At 34.7% G+C, this 17,562-nt stretch overlaps 1 pseudogene; it reads left to right on the forward strand.

Moving 5' to 3' along the window:
* Nucleotides 1-4,783: 4,783 nt before the first annotated feature.
* LOC125101121 (cysteine-rich PDZ-binding protein-like) lies at nucleotides 4,784-17,149 on the forward strand (annotated as a pseudogene).
* The last annotated feature ends 413 nt before the right edge of the window (nucleotides 17,150-17,562 follow it).

The raw sequence follows: 17,562 nt of genomic DNA on the forward strand, positions 1-17,562 counted from the left end.
CTCTCTCTCACAGATGTTTACCTGTCTGTGAATGAGCACTGTGCATCCTTTTTGAAGTTGATTTCCATGCAACATCTGTGAGAATTTTGGCTTCAGGTCTTACTTCAAAGCTTTCGTACCTAATGATAGCACAAACAGATGACTCCACAGTAACTGCACTCCTTCCCAGGAAGGCATTTCCATGTGACACAAGTTTTGATGTTTAATAGCAGCATAAATTTTCAAAAGGCAAACAAGGTATATTAGGGGCACATTAGGAAAGAATCAACTTTCTTGTGCCAAAGAAATGATGCCAAAATGGTAAAATGAGAGATTCTGATGCTATCTCTTCAGCAAAAATCAACTTTCTTTTTTTAAGCTTTAAAAAAGAACAGAACTCTGAGTGCTATTTAGCGACTGCCTTGTTCCTGGAAGGAAAAGCACAGCTAATACTTTGGGCTGGCTCACAAATTAACCACCGTTTAATTTGTGTTTTCTAGGTACCTAGGTTTGTTCTAATAACCTTATATACTCTATCATTTAGCCTTCACAATAACCCAGCAATTAAGTGGTAGAATTATTTTATAGATGAGGAAGCTGATATTTTAAGGAGTTTAAACTTTTCCAAGGTGACACACCTAATAATAGCTAAAACCAAAATTTAAACTCAGTAGACTGATTCAAGTTCATAGACCACTGTCTAGATTGCTCCAAGAGTATTCCTGGATTAATGGACACTTTTACCTGTCTTATTTCTAGCCATCTTAATGTTTTTAAGATAGAAGAAAGATTGAATATGAATTAACTATCAAGGAGATATAGGTTCTTTCTGTATTAGTTGAATTAGGTTGAATTAGGTTGAATGAGGTCATTTTCTTTTTAGAATTTAAACTGGATAAATGGGTTGACTGTTAATTTATCCCCCAAAATAGATCCCTTTAATATAGACATATGTGTAAGGTATCATGCCTCTTGTAGTAAATAAGGAAAAGTAATTAGACCTTCTTTTGATACATAAAAATAAGGTTCTTGGATCCACAGGTATTCTACAGATTTTTTTTTTTCCCATTAAAACTGTTATTTGGGGACACCTGGGTGGCTCAGTTGGTTAAGCAGCTGCCTTCGGCTCAGGTCATGATCCCAGCGTCCTGGGATCGAGTCCCACATCGGGCTCCTTGCTCGGAGGGGAACCTGCTTCTCCCTCTGCCTCTGCCTGCCTCTCAGCCTACTTGTGATCTCTCTCTCTTTCTCTCTCTGACAAATGAATAAAATCTTTAAAAAAAAAAAACTGTTATTTGATATCTGCATTTACCATTATAGGTCCTGAATGACTTTTATTATTCTACTCATAACATTTTTTAACAAAATAAAAGTTTTTGACTCAAAAAAAAGTTTCTGATATTAAAAAATATCATATAAGTAAAATTTAAATCCACCAAATGAATACCACCCAATGTTTTCTAGGCGGAATAATGAATACGGAGTTTTATGAGGGTGTTTAGTAGCATATTTGTTAACTAGTTGATGGTAGTATTGCTTTAAGATAAGAATTGATTACACTGAATTTGTGAGCAAGCTTTTTGTCATTTTTCAAGACCATTTATAATATGAAGTTTGCTCTGCCGATAACCATCAAACCTTAATGGTAACCATCAAACAAGAAAATCTACCCTTTTCTCAAAGCATTTTAGATCTTAAAACTCTACATATCAAAACAAACACCGTAAGACAAAAACACACATAAGTTATTATATAGTTATAATATGCTATTTTTGTTACGATAGTGATAGATACAAAAATCAGACAACAATATCAAAAGAATTCATTTTAGATGTTCCATATAAATTTAAGAAGCACAAAGTAACCACCTTCAACCATGGGAGAAAGCCCAGAAAATTTAATCTTAGCAATGGAAAATTGAGGAGAATTAATCTGAAGCAAGGATAAGGTCCTTAGACAACAATTTATGATTTTTCTTGTGACCTATCAAGGGATAAAAGACACTGATGTGAAACCAAGATCATGGGATTCTACTAAAAAGACCAGCTCCACAAGTAGCAAGAACCTCTGATTTATTTCCATTATCAAGGCTGTCCTTACAAAGAGATTTTCTAGGCAGAACTGTTTGGAAAATTAATGCCATCTTCTTTTGCAAGTGCCACATTGTAAGTCACTGTTTTTAATGTCTTAAGTAGCAATATATTTTATTGCCCACTTAAAATGATATATGAAATAAAAATCCACCAGGAGAGGTTACATAGTACCATGTGTTCACCCTAAGCATGCACAGTGCTCATTGAAGATAGGTAAACCTTTGAGAAGGTAAGAAAGAAAGCAAGAGAGACACTGAGAGACACATTTAAACCTTAGCTATGAACAAAACAGGCCAAAGGCCTTTTCTTTCAAACTGGGGTCTCTATATGGCTCCCTGCCCCTTTAGTAGGTAACTATTGCTACCTTTTTCATATTACCTTTTTCATTAGGATACCTTTTTCATATTACTTAGACATTTAAACATGAAATAGAAAGGAAAAGAAAAAGAAAAAGTTCTACAAGCATAACTTGGAAAAAATGAACAGCAGGGTACCAAAGATGATCTTTATCTACCTAACAAATTTCACAAGTAGAAGCCAAAGGCCATTGATTTTCTTCCTGTAAATTCTTTCTTTTTTAAATATTTTGTGAATACTAGAATGATTTGCACAGTCATAGATAGCACAAACCCTATTAGAAAGAAGGAAGTTGAATAGAGGTTTGCATTTGGACATGTGTTGTCCTCTTTCTACATGGCACTGTATTTCAGAAAATGTTTTCATTGCCAAGGCCTACAGTCATTTCTCTCTGGTGACAGCACAGGAAAAAGAGCAAAGGGGCAGCTAACCAGGGAAATCCCTGCACCTGTCAATTGGAAATGCAATCCTGCTCACAGACTCTGCAGAGAAAGATAAATCGATTGCTTGGAAGACATCGGCAGTGAAAGTCAAAAAAATTGCTGAAAATGTGCCGGGGTTTGTCTTCCAAGAATGGGAAAGATTTGTCTACAGATCTTTTTATCTTTAAATTTCAAAAGTACCTGTGCTAAACATTGCAAACACTTTCAAGATATGTCTAATAAGTGTTTCTTTCAAACATTCAGGATTAGAATAATATGATGTGATGCTGGGAAAAAAAATAGCCATAGGATGGTGGGGAACTATAAAACTGGAAACTCAAGTCTGATATACTTTCAAAGCTGCCACGGACCACATCAAAACAGTGATATAAAGTATAATTTTCCATAGGGAAAAACATTTATTATGGATTATTGGATTTAAAGAACTGATTTATTATACATTTGTTTATCCATTGTGAAAAAAAGAAAATTAGCAATAGGGAAGAAGAAAAGAAAAAACTTTTGTATAATATAAGGATGCTATTTCTACCAAAATATCTTCCCAAACTGCATTCTATTAAGGAAGTTTCTGCTAATGTGTTATAATTTTATTGGATGTAGGATAATGTCCAATAAAAAAATATTTCAATATCTAAATATTTCCCACCACCTACCAAAAATAATTTAAAATAAAATTTCAAAAAGAACAATGGTGTCAAAGTTGTTCTGCTACTATATTTTGACAAGTAAATGAATCTTTAAAAAATTACTTTATAAATGTTTAGATATTGTGATCTCATTCAATTTTTTTAATTTTTTCAAATTAACATATAATCTATTATTTGTTTCGGGGGTACAGGTCTGTGAAATTCAATTTTAGAAATTCTTTAGAAAACTTTAGTTTTATATATAAGAATGAATAAGGTATTAAGGTATTAAGGACATGTAAATAAAATTAATTCATCTATGGAGATTTCCACATGAAATTTTTTTTTAACTTGATTTTTTTTTAAGATTTTATTTATTTACTTGACCCAGAGAGAGATCACAAGTAGGCAGAGAGGCAGGCAGAGAGGCGGGGGGGGAAGCAGGATCCTCATAGAGCAAAGAGCCCGATGAGGGGCTCGATCCCAGGACCCTGGGATCATGACCTGAGCCAAGGCAGTGGCTTAACCCACTGAGCCACCCAGGCACCCCTCCAAATAAAATTTTAATATATATTTCTGCAGTATGGTTTTGAGGCTACCTATAATTTTTTTTTCTTCTCATTTTTCTGGCACAAGATTTCTTGATTTTGTGGAATATTCTTGGGTTTCAGATTGAGAGTTGAAAATAACCAATGTTTAAGTAGTATGTTTCAAATATGACTATAGTACCTTTTAAATTATATTGTTAATTGCTAAAATATACAAGGATTGTTTTTAGTCAATTATGTTATAAGTATTGATAAAATATAATTTCAAATGAGTATGTTCAGATGAAGAAGAGAGTATATAAATTAAATATATCCCCTTATCATAAGGTCAACATAAAATTGTACAAAATGATCATATTTAAAGTATTTGGCATATGTTATATGTGAACATGTTATATAATAAACAATCCATATTATATAATACATAAGCAGAATTTATAATATATGACAAAATTTATTAACATATGATATATACCTAAGAATTTGTCTGTAAGTTGTAGAAGTACTTAATAGATTGTTAGTTCTTTAGAATGAGTAAATAACTTTAATATTATGAATAAAGATAAACATTATTTCTAACCCACTAACAACAGGATCATGACAACAGTAATTTCTTTAAATCTCCCCAAACTGCTTCATAAAAACCACACAGACACAAGAGATAGTGAGTTAAATAATTCACAGATGACATATTCACTGAACCTACATGGCAGGAAATTGTCCAAGAACCTCTGAGGATGAGTGGTGGAGTCAAAAAACTTCATAGCATCAGATCCATGCTGGGTCAGATGTTGCCCAGTGGTAGAAGAGAAGAGACAGGTAAACACCAAGGGACCATACAGGTCATGGGACCCAAACACTTGATTGCAAAAGTGTCTAGAACAATCCAAAATACTATAAGAACAATCTGAAATACTATAAGAACTGCAGGTTTCAGGTTTCAGAGACATGACAAAAAAAGACCCAAGGAAATACACTGGGGCAAGGAGAAGATCAACCATGACAGTCTAAATCCCTTGGCATCACTGTACATACCACAGATATGTTTTATAAAGGCAAAGACCTACCTTGAAGGAAAACTGTTGGGAACATAATTTGTGCTAAGAAGATAGGACCACTAGAAATCCCACAGAAAGATTGTTATGATGCTAGAAGTAAACAGATTGAGAGTAAATTCATTTTTGTATATCCCTTGAGAAATAATATACATCTGTTATGGACTAAGTATTTGTATCCCCTCACCCTGCAAATTTATAAGTTGAAGCTTTAAGTTCAAGTGTGATGGTATTTTGAGCTGGGGATATGGGACGGTAATTAGATTTAGATAAGATCATAAAGGTAGAATCCCTATAATGGAATTAGTGCCAACCTACGTAGGGGAAAAGCCAGAGTGTATTCTCTTTCTTCCTCTCTCTCCCAGCTATGTGAGGACATAGAGAGAATATGTATGTCTCCAAGCAAAGAAAAGGATTCTCATCAGGAACTGAATCTGCTGTCCCTTTGATATTGGACATCTTAGTCTCCAGAATTATGAGAAATAAATTTGTGTCTTTTAAGCCAGTGAGTCTGTGAGTTTACAGTATTTTCTTGTAATAGCCTAAAATGCTAAAACAACCTCCTTGGGGTCCAGAAGCTCTAACCTTGCTTAGAGCTTGCAGAGTGTAGCTATTGGGGTAAAACTTCACCTGTGTCTCCAGTAGGATGTTCAGATGCCCTGTCAATCTGGTCACCTCTGGGAGATGCAAGTAGACCACTTGGCCATGCACCAACACTCAAACTTCCTTTGCTGTGAAATCTGGAGCAATTAATTACAGACCCTAACACTGATGGATCAAATATTTGGGAAAACATGAGATAGTAGGTCTTTCTGCTGGGGTTCATTAGATTAGAAATGGAATTTTTTTTTTAAGATTTTATTTGACACAGAGAGAGAGAGAGAGCACAAGCAGGGGAAGCAGCTGGTAGACAGAGAGGGATAAGCAGGATCCCTGCTGAATGGACAGCCTGATGCAGGGCTCCATCCCAGGACCCTAGATCATGACCTGAGCTGAAGGCAGACACTTAACTAACTGAGCCACCCAGATGCCCTGAAAGGGAAACCCTTATCTAGAATGCAAATCTATTCCAGTTATGAAAGAGGTTCAAAGTAATCAAATTTCTACCACATAGATACTATATCTCAAGAAATTATAGCATTTAAAAGATTGGTTTTGATTTTGTTGCTTATAGGCTAGACATTTGGCAGCAGTAATAGCGAGGTCAGCTCTAGTAAATGAGAATCCATGCTCTCGGTCTCTATTTCTGCCACCATGATTACTCCATCTTCTAGAGTAGATGTGTCTTACAAAAGCTTTCAGTGTGAAAGCCAATTAAATAGATCAATATGCTATCCTCAAAACAATGGATTCATGTGCTGTCTCTGCAATCTTTAGATGGTCCAGATCTTTTTGACTGTATTATAAGAGAAGAAAAGGGAAATGTGTATTCAAGGGCAAACTGTGAGAATTTATTATACATTTTAAGTGAGCAAAAAATTTTTCTGATCCTTTTTTATTCCTTATTAGAAATAAAAATAATGTACATGCCAAATCAGTGTCCACATACTATGAACTCAAGGCTCTATCTATTCTAACAAACTCACCACATCTATCATAGAAGCTTTGATCAGGTAACTACTGGATTGAGTTTGCACTGGCCTAGTCATCCTCCAGGACCCACCCTGTTAGGGGCAATGTTAATAACTTAACTGGGGATTTGATGAAGATTACCATCCTTGCATCTATCAGAAACATAAAGCTGGCAGGAATCACCTAAATTCTGCAATACATACAGAGGTAAATTTTATTTCTTTTTAATAAGTTGGTCATGGAAGGACAGTTTCAGAGGCTTCCACTTGGCTTTCTCTGTTTTGGTAGTTACCTACAACCAAGGACCCAATGTGGAAGTTGTGTAACTTCTAAGTATGAAATATCAGTTAAACATTCAAGGCCAGGGAAATGGCCACCAGGAGGTCACTGTAAGTCATTTATTTCCTGGCTTCCATATGCACCCACTCATAAAATTAGAAAGGCCATAATAATGTTGCAAAGTACCCATAATTCAATGTCACTGGAACTCAGTAAGAACTAGTTCTAGAAATATGTGGGTGGCCCCCATTTCTTAATTTATATTAACTGAGTAAATGGTATAATTCCCTTTGGGGAAAAACTGAGTAAAACACTACTGTGTATACACGCCATGATGTTGTTCCACTTTATAAACAAATGTTCACTGGGTTCTAAATCTGAATAATGAGCTCAGGTCTGGAAACTCTACAAGGGATGATATTTTTATTAGGGTGGCCACCTTCAGGTTCCCAAACACCCAAGTCATAGTCTATTAACCATCCTAAGTCCCTCTGGACTTTAGATTGGGTTCCCAGGGCTGCTACTCCAATTCTGCTAGTTATCATAATATCTGTGGTTAAGCACCACCTGTTGCTGGCAGTTAAGTGCCACCTCTGGACTATACAGTTTCAAAGCCCATACATGGCCCTAGACAAGATCAAAAACAGCTCTTCTATCTCTAGCTCTAGACTGAAAAGTTGAGCCACACTGAATGTTTTTGATGCTCCAGCTTTTCTTACCAGGTGATTCATGTGGCCTTGCCTGTGTTCTTTGGGCTTTCCCAAAGAACATAATCATCATGCTCACCTTCCGATTGTAAATACTATGTCCATTCTGACATGTCCATTTGCTTGAACTTTTTAATGTCTTTATCATCTGACATGGCAATTTACACATTGCGATTTTGCTCAGTTTGGTCATCATGTCTATCATGCCACTGAGAGCCATCTTATTAGCTAATTTGCGCAAACTCTTGAGCTTCTTTCCAGGATGCTAAAGCCTTCATCTCCGGAGAGTATTCTCAAATAAATAAACTCTTCCCTATTTCATCTTCTAGTCCTTTGACAAATTATCTTTTAATCAAGTGCCACTCATACTGCCTGAGTGGCTACAAACATAAGGCAGATATGTTTGTAATTTTGTTAAATTATAGTACTTACTTTATCAAGCTCAGTGTGTCTTTAGCTAGTTTTTGTGACTTAAACCTAGGTATAGGCCAAATAACCAGGAGGGAAAGTGAGGTCACATGTTAAGGGCTATGTATGTTGCCTTTTAGGATTTTTGAGATTATTGCTCTTAAGAAGAAGGGAAACAATTCTTCAAGCTTAGAAGTTTCCACAGAATTAGAGGAGTCAAATCTTCAGAAACAATCATCTGCATGTCTAAATTCTATGCCCCAGATTTTCCCAAAGGGGACAATGTCTTTGGTATAACAAATCTGCATTCTTTGAGTTTACTTCCCTTTGAAGTTAATTGTACAAGACAATAAATCTCAGGCTTCATGCTTGACTTTCTCTGCACTCCTACTCAAGACATGAGGACTTCCTTGCCTCTACTAAGAAGCCCCTTTGCCTGCCACATTTCATTTTTTAATAATTATTTCCCTTAGATTCTGTAGAGAAATTATAGCACATAAGAGTGTGTCAATATGAGAACTGGTATTATAGAAAATGAGGAAGGTCTTAACGTCTCCTTACTTCTGGACCAATTAATGTCTATTTTCAAAATACTGTGCTCTAACTTGTGAATCTGATCATTTATTCCTTTCCCCAAATCTCTTTCATTGCGTGTGCGCGCGCACGCGCACACACACACACACACACACACACACACGATACAAGACTATATTATATGTGACCTACTTAAACATTAAGCTCATTTACTACTGCTCTCATTTAGGGCATTTTAAAAGTCAAAATATAAAAATATAAGAAAGATAAACAGCATCAGCAATCATCAATACAGGTCTAATCCTGTTTCGGTTCACATCAGTCAATTTCCCTCAATCCTTGAATAATATAGAAGCAAATCCTAGGCAGCATATTTCATTAAAAAAAATAAATAAATAAATAAATAAAGTCAGCATTAGAACTAAACAAAACATCTTCCAGGTTTTAGCCTGGAAATTTAATAACAAATCCTTAATATTATAAAAATATAGTTACTGGACACATTTCCATGATGTCTCTTTCAAACTTCGTTTATTGAAATCAGGATTCCAATAAGGCACAAAATATTTATAGCCTGGTTGATGATTTTCTTGTCTTTATAGGGTTTTTTTCCCTCTTTCTTTTTCCATGAAGTTTGTTTTTTCCTTGTAGGAATTCACTTGCCTTATACAATTAACAAATTTGGATTTTTGTTTGTATTTCTATAGGTTTTATTTTTAACATATTTCTTTAATTTTATTTTTCCTATAACTTAGTAACTGAGCAAGGGATTCAATTAGATTTAGATTTGATTGTTAAGTTTACTTCAAAGTTAATGTGTTGTACTTCCTATTTCTTCACATTAGGTGGCACATAATATCTGGTTGTATCAAGTTTCATTCTTAAATTTGATCACCAGGTTCATTAACCTAAAATTCCTCTAGACATGCTATGATTTTTCAACACTAATACATTTAGATGTACTGTTACCTTTATGGCTTTGAGTGATCAGAACATACTTTATATGGCATTATAATAATTATTCATTTTAAAGAAATATAATAACTGACAAAAATTAATGTATAAGAATAGTTATAAAATGCTTTGGGACAGGAAAAATTAGAAACACATTTAATGTCAAGGAATAAAAGCATAGTAAGTTAATGTGGTAGTCCTAAGATAGAATGTTTTGTGATACTAACATACTTTCAAAAAGTATTCAGTATCATGGAAAATATTCTTAATGTAATGTTGTAACAAAAAGTACCAGAGATAGGATTTCTTGGAAGATGGCAGACTGAAAGAATACTAAGCTCACCTTGTAGCTATTATTTTGGTGTGTCTATGGGACAGCTATACAACTAACTCTGAAAATGACCTAAAATTTGGCAGAACAGACCTTTCATGGTTAATCATGGAGAAGAGGCTACATCAAGAAGGGTAAGAAGGGTAGAGGTGAAGTTGGGAACTAAACCCCTTGTGGGACACCTCAAAAAGGAGGGACACCACCAGCATGGAGAAAGCACAAGTATCAGACTCCAGACCAGACAGCCCTAGCCCTGGGGAACTGCACTTGAAAGACAAGTATCTATAAAAACTGTCTTTGAAAAACAGAGGAATTTAACTTCAGGAGCTTTAAAAATCAGTGAGCTTAACACCATGCAAGACAAAGGGCAATAGAAAACGGGGTCCCTGCCCTTAAAGAGCCTGCATGTTAAGTAACTCACCCTATGACACAGCACAGAAGCAACTGTCTGAAAAGTGCCTGGGATACAAGTGAAGGAGATTCATTGTATAATCTTAAACTGTGTGATGGAGGGGCAGGGATCTTCAGGAGATTTTTCCCAGAACAAAAGTACTGGTGAGCACCATTTCCCTTTCACTCCCCAGCCTGGATAACCAGGAGCCAATGCTAACACTATAGTAAAGATTGTATATTAATCACTTATAAACCCAGTAAGGAGGTAAAAACAAAAAAAGCAATAAGATCAATTATATCTACAAAAATTAGTCAAGGGGGGCGCGCCTGGGTGGCTCAGTGGGTTAAAGCCTCTGCCTTCAGTTCGGGTCATGATCCCAGGGTCCTGGGATCGAGCCCTGCATCGGGCTCTCTGCTCGGCGGGGAGCCTGCTTCCTCCTCTCTCTCTCTGCCGGCCTCTCTGCCTACTTGTGATCTCTGTCAAATAAAAAAAAAAAAAAAATTAGTCAAGGGATATGTAAAATAAAATGATGTAAAATATAATATCATATTCATAAAATGAGTAGGAGTAAAAATTTAGTGCTTTTTGGTTGTGTCCAGACTTAAGCAACCATCAACATAATATGACTACAATACACATAAGATGTCGTATATGATTCCAATATTAACCACAAAAAACCTATAATAAAAATCTATAATAGATACACAAAAAATAAAGGAAAAAATCCTAACATAATACTAAAAGATGTCAACAAACCACAGGGGAAGGAAGCAAGGAAGGAAAAAAAAGGAAAATAGAGCTATAAAAACAACCAGAAAACAACAAAATAGCAATAAGTATATACCAATTAAAAATTACTTTAAATGTAAACAGACTAAATTCTTCAATCAAAAGACATAGGATAATGGAATGGATTTTTTTTTTTTCGGTGCCATCTATATGCTGCCTATAAAAGATTCACTTCAGACCTAAATACACATACAGACAAAAAGTGAAGCAATGGAAAAACATATACCATGCAAATGGAAGTTAAAAAAAAATCCAGGCTACCAATATTTATATCAGATAAAATAGACTTTAAAATAAAGACTATAGCAAGAGACAAAGAACACTACATAATGATAGAGATTAATGCAACTAGAGGATAAACAATTGAAAATATCTATGCATCCAATATAGGAACACATAAATACCTAAAACAAATATTAACAGACATAAAGGGAGAAATTGACAATGACAGAATAACAGTAGGGAATTCTAATGCCCAACATACATCAATGGACAGAAAATAAACAGTGATTTTGCTCAATATATTAGACCAGGTGGATCCGGCCAGATATATGCAGAACATTCCATCCAAAAACAGCAGAATATACATTCTTTTCAAGTCGACATGGAGTATTCTTCAGGATAAATTACATGTTAAGCCACAGTATAAGTGTCAATAAATTTAAGAGGGCAGATATAATACCAGCATGTTTTCTGAAAGAACAGTACGAAACTAGAAATCAATTATAAGAACAAAATACTGGAAAGAACACAAATACATGGAATTCTAAAGGACATGCATCACTAAACAATGAATGGATCAACCAAGAAAGGAGAGTGGAAATTAAATATTTGGAGACAAATTAAAATGAAGATACAATGGTCAAAAATCTTTGGGATATAGCAAAAGCTATTCTAAGAGGGAAGATTGTAGCGATACAGGTGTACCTTAAGAAGCAAGAAAACTCTAAATGAACAACATGACCTTATACCCTCAAGAGCTAGAAAAAAGAACAGAGCCCAAAGCTAGAAGGAAGGAAGTAATACAAATCAGAGCATAAATAAATAGAGACTAAAAGAACAGTAGAAAATATTGATGAAACCAAGACCTGGTTCTTTGACAAAATAAACAAAATTGATAAACCTTTAGCTAGACTAATCAAAACAAAAATGAGAGAACTCAAAGAACATCAGAAATGAAGGAGGAGAATAACAATGCTACAGAAAAAAAAAAATTATGAGAGAATATTATGAAAAATTATAAGCCAAAAAACTGAACAACCTGCCAGAAGTGGGTAAATTCCTAGAAACATATAACCTTGTAAAACTGAATCAGGAAGAAATAGAAAATTTAACAAATCAATTATTAACAATGAAATTGAATCAGTAATCAAAGAACCTCCAATAAAAGTCTGGAACCAGATGGCTTCACAGGTGATTTTTTTTTTTTTTTTTTTTTTTTTTTGAGAGAGAGTTGGAGAGAGATAGAAGGGAGGGGGAGAGGCAGAGAGAAAATCTTAAGCAGGGCATGGAGCCTAATGTAAGGCTCTATCTCACAACCCTGAGATCGTAACCTGAGCCGAAAGGAAGAGTTGAATGCTTAAGGGACTGAACTACCCAGGCACCCCTCCACCAAACATTTAAAGGATGGTTAATAACCATTCCTTTTAAACTAATCCAAAAAAATAAAAGAGGAAGGGAGACTTCCAAATTCACTTTATAAGCCCAGCATCCCACTGATACCAAAAACAAAGACAATATTAAAAAAAAAAAAAAAAATACAGGCCAATACCTCTGATGGACAAAGATGCAAAAATCTTCAACAAAATATTAGCAAACTGAATCAACAATACTTTCTAAAAAATAATAAAATTCACCACCATCAAGTGGGATTTATTTCAGAGATATAAGTTTCAATATTTGCAAATTAATCAACATGATATACCATAGTAATAAAAAATAAAATTATATGATCATCTCAATAGATGAAGAAGTATTTGACAAAATTCAATGTTTATTCATGATCAAGAAACTCTCAACACAAGAGGTTTACTGGGAACTACTACAAAATCATAAAGGACATATATGACAATGCCAAGGCTAATGACATGTTAATAAGGAAAAATATAAAGCTCAGACCAAGAATAAGGCAAGAAGATCCACTTTCATAACTTTCGTTCAACATAATATTTGAGGTCCTAGCCTCATCAATCAGATGAAAACAGAAATAAAAGGCATCTCAAGTGGTAAAGAAAAAGTCATTATTTGCAGATGACATGTAGAAAGCCCTAAAGACTCTAACCCCCCCAAAATAGAACTGATAAATTCAGTAAAGTTACAAAATGTAAAATTAATGTACAGAAATCTGTTGCATTTCTACACACTAATAAAGGATAGCAGAAATAGAAATAAACAATCCCATTTACAAATAATAAGCAAGAATACCTAGCAATAAATTTAACCAAAGAAGTGAAAGACTTATATTTTGAAAACTATGACATGATTGAAAGAAATTAAAGACAATGCAAACAAATGGAAAAATATACCATACCCTTGAATTGGAAGAATATTTTTGAAATGTCCATACTACCACAAACAATCCACAAACTAACAATATCCCTATCAAAATACTAACAGTATTTTTCACAGAACTAGAATAATCTTAACATTTGTATAGAACCACAAAAGATCCTGAATAACAAAGCAATCTTGAGAAAGAAGATCAAAGCTAAAGCTTTCTCAACCCCAGATTTCAAAATATATTACAAAGCTATAGTAATCAAAACGGTATGGAACTGGTTGAAAAATAAACATAAAATGGGTCCTGGCTGGCTCAGTGGGTTAAAGCCTCTGCCTTCAGCTCGGGTGGGGATGGACCCCCACATCGGGCTCTCTGCTCTACGGGGAGCTTGCTTTCCCCTCTCTCTCTCTACCTCCCTCTCTGCCTACTTGTGATCTTGCCAAATAAATAAATAAAATCTTAAATAAAATGAAATAAAATAAACATAAAGTTCAATGGAAGATGATATACAGTCCAAAATAAACAGGTAGCAGTATAGTCAATTAATCTATGATAAAGAAGGTAAGAATATAAAATTGGGAAAATACAGTCTTTTCAATAAATGGTTTTGGGAAAAATAAATAGCTATATGAAAGAAAAAGAAAAAGAAAAGGGAAGAGAAGGGAAGGGAAAGGAAGGGGAGGGGAGGGGAGGGAAGGGAAGGGAAGGGAAGAGAAGAGAAGAGAAAAGAGAAGAGAAGAGAAGGGAAAGGAAGGGAAGGGAAAAAGGGAGAGGGGAAAGGAAGAGAAAGGGAGGGGAGGGGAGAGGGGAGGAGAGAAGGTGAGAGAAAGGGAGGGGAAGGGAGGGGAGAGAAACCAGACTACTTTTTCACAACATACACAAATAGAAATTCAAAATGGGTTAAAGACCTAAATGTGATACCTGAAACCACAAAACTCCTAAAAGTACACATGGACAGTAATCTCTTGTACATTGCCATTAGCAACATATTTATGAAGTTTCCTCAAGCAAGGGAAACAAAAGCAAAACAAACTGTCAGAACTACACTAAAATAGAAATCTTTTACATAACAAAGAAAACAATCAACAAAACAAAAAAGGCAAACTACTGAATGGGAGAAGATATTTGCAAATTATATATCCTATAAAGATTCTATAAAGTGTTAATATCCAAAATACATAAAGAACTTATACAACTTAACATCAAAAAAAAGAAAAAAAGAAAAGAAAAGAAAATCTGATTCAAAAATGGGCAGAGGATCTGAATAGGCATTTTACCAAAATGATACAGCCTACAGATACATGAAAAGATGCTCAACATCACTAATTATTAGAGAAGTATTAAAGCCACAGTGAATTATCATCTTATACTAGTCAAAACAAGCTCTATCAAAAAGACAAAGAGGCTCCTGGAGGCTTAGTCAGTTAACTGTCTTGGTTTTGGCTCAGGTCATGATCTCATGGTTGTGAGATAGAGCCCTGAAGCACAGAAACTGCTTGAGACTCTCTCTCCCCCTCCTTCTGTCTCTCTCCAGCTTGCTCTTACGTGTTCTCTCTCTTAAGTAAATCTTAAAAGAAAAAAGAAAAAAAAAAAGACAAGAAGTAACAAGTATTCACAAAAATGTGGAGAAAAGGGAACCCTTGTGCACTTTTGGTAGAAAATAGTATTCCACTACTTGTGGAAAATAGTATAGAATTTCCTCAAAAAGTTAAAAATAATAATATCATACAATCTAGTAATTCCACTACTGTCCCTAACCCACAGAAAGCAAAAACCACTAATTTGTAAAGAAATATGTATCTCTGTTTACTGCAGCTTTAGTTATAGTAGCCAAGATATTGAAGTAACCCAAATGCCCACTGATGGATGAATCAATAAAGAAGATATGGTGTACACACACACACACACACACTGAAATACTACTAAGCCATAAAAGAAGAATGAGATCTTGCCATTTGCAACTACGCAGATGGACCTAAAGGGTATTATGTTAAGTGAAATGAGTCAGATGGATAAAGACATATACCATATGATTTCACTTATATGCAGATTCTTAAAAAATAAATAAATAAACAAAAAACAGAATCAGACCTATAAATATGGAGAACAAACTGGTGGTTGTCAGATGGGAAGTGGATGGGAGGTGGGTAACACAGATACAAAGGATTAAAAAATTCAAACTTCTAGTTATAAAATAACAGTCCAGGAGATGAATTATAGCATAGGGTATATTGTCAATAGTATTGCAATCACAGATGTTCATTACAGAGAAAAAACTGAGGTATGCTGGAGGGGAGCCGGGCAGGCTAATGGTTAAATGGGTGATGAGTATTAAGGAGGGCACTTGTGAGGAGCACTCGGTGTATGTAAGTGATGAAGCACTAAAGTTTACTGAAACCAATCTTACAGTATATGTTAACTAAATTTAAATAAAAACTTGAAATTAAAAAGTGCACATACATATTTTACATTATCATACTAAGATATTTGTGCCCTACAGAAGTCATAGAATAAAATATACTATTGTAATGGGTAGGGTGCCGGACTTTTAAAGGGAATGCCTATCATCAAATAGGTCCTCAGAGAGAAAACAGAAACCTTACAGAAGATATTAACTTGCAAAGGAAAAGAAAACTCATTTCTATTTTCTAGTCTTTCTCTTTAACTAATATTCTTAAGAATGTCAAGCCCCTGCATATATAATTTATCATAGTAGTAGGGGATGGGGTATATTAAAAGGTTTTAGTACTCACTACTTGCCTCGTGAAGATGAGCTGCTGCTTTGGTTGCTTTGGAAAACCATAAATATTTACCTAAAACTCAATTTGCCACTATATGTGGTTAATTAGAATTTTTATAATCCTGGTTTCATGAATTCTCAGTTTCTTAAGGTAAAAACTTTTTTTTTTCTTTTTTAAAATTTCTTTACCCTCACTCAGTTCACCTCTTCTTCTCATTCAGCAGAGGAAATCCCTTCTCCATTAGTAGCGACACGTTTTTTTTTTTTATCAGATCGAATGTTTGGTAACTATCAGTTTCATCTTGACTCGTGTCTTCAGAAATACTGCAAGGATGTGGGACCTAGTAACTGATAACTTATTATGTTACTGTCGATTTTAAGAAAAAGGAAAAGATCCTTTCTGGCTGTTATGTTGGTATTTTCAAGCTGCTTCTGTTTCTGCAGCCAAGGGAACCGTCTGGGAATGATGTTGAGTGAAAAACGTGAGTGCAGGCCGCATATTTGGGAGAAGGAGGCTAGGAGAAGCTAACTGGAGTTCTCTGGGTGAAAAGAAACTTGGTACTGCGATCACTCCAGACACACGGAGAGACGGCGCAGGAATATCACAGAAAGTGGCGGAAGAAAGCTGAACGAAAATAAAGCTTTGACTTCAAAAAAAGCATATTCAGTCCATATGGAAAGAATAAATTCTCCACTTGTAAAATTTGTAAAAGTTCTGTGCACCAACTGGGTTCTCCTTACTGCAAGGGTTATGCCTACAAAAAGGGCATCTGTGCAATGTGTGAAAAAAAAGTTTTGGATACCAAAAACTACAAGCAAACATCTGTACAGATGTATTGATGATGTTTCTGGCTTTCTTTGTGATTTTATTTTTTGCTTTGAATTTTCAAGGCATAACATAGATGTTCAAGTCACAAAATAACATGTTTTAAGACAATTAATATTAAACCAAGTTGATAGGTATTCATTTTTTGCTCTTAAGAAGTTCTAAACAACATAACCAGTTTCCTGTCTTAGTTCCTTTCCTAACAAGCATCTTATTGAAATAGAATAAGTAGCAAATAAATGAAAAATATTTTCCCATTTCTGTAGACACTTATTTATCATTATTCATATAATTCTTATCCTCATTCTCTAATTATAGATTTAACAAAAGTGAGAGACTCTTGGTTGATATTTTATTATGAACTTTGCATCAGACTTATAACTCTTCCTTTATTCTCTTGTTGGTGTCATAGTTCTTAGAATCAGCA

The sequence above is a fragment of the Lutra lutra genome, chromosome 5, assembly GCF_902655055.1.
Source record: "Lutra lutra chromosome 5, mLutLut1.2, whole genome shotgun sequence".
Lineage (NCBI taxonomy): Eukaryota > Metazoa > Chordata > Mammalia > Carnivora > Mustelidae > Lutra > Lutra lutra.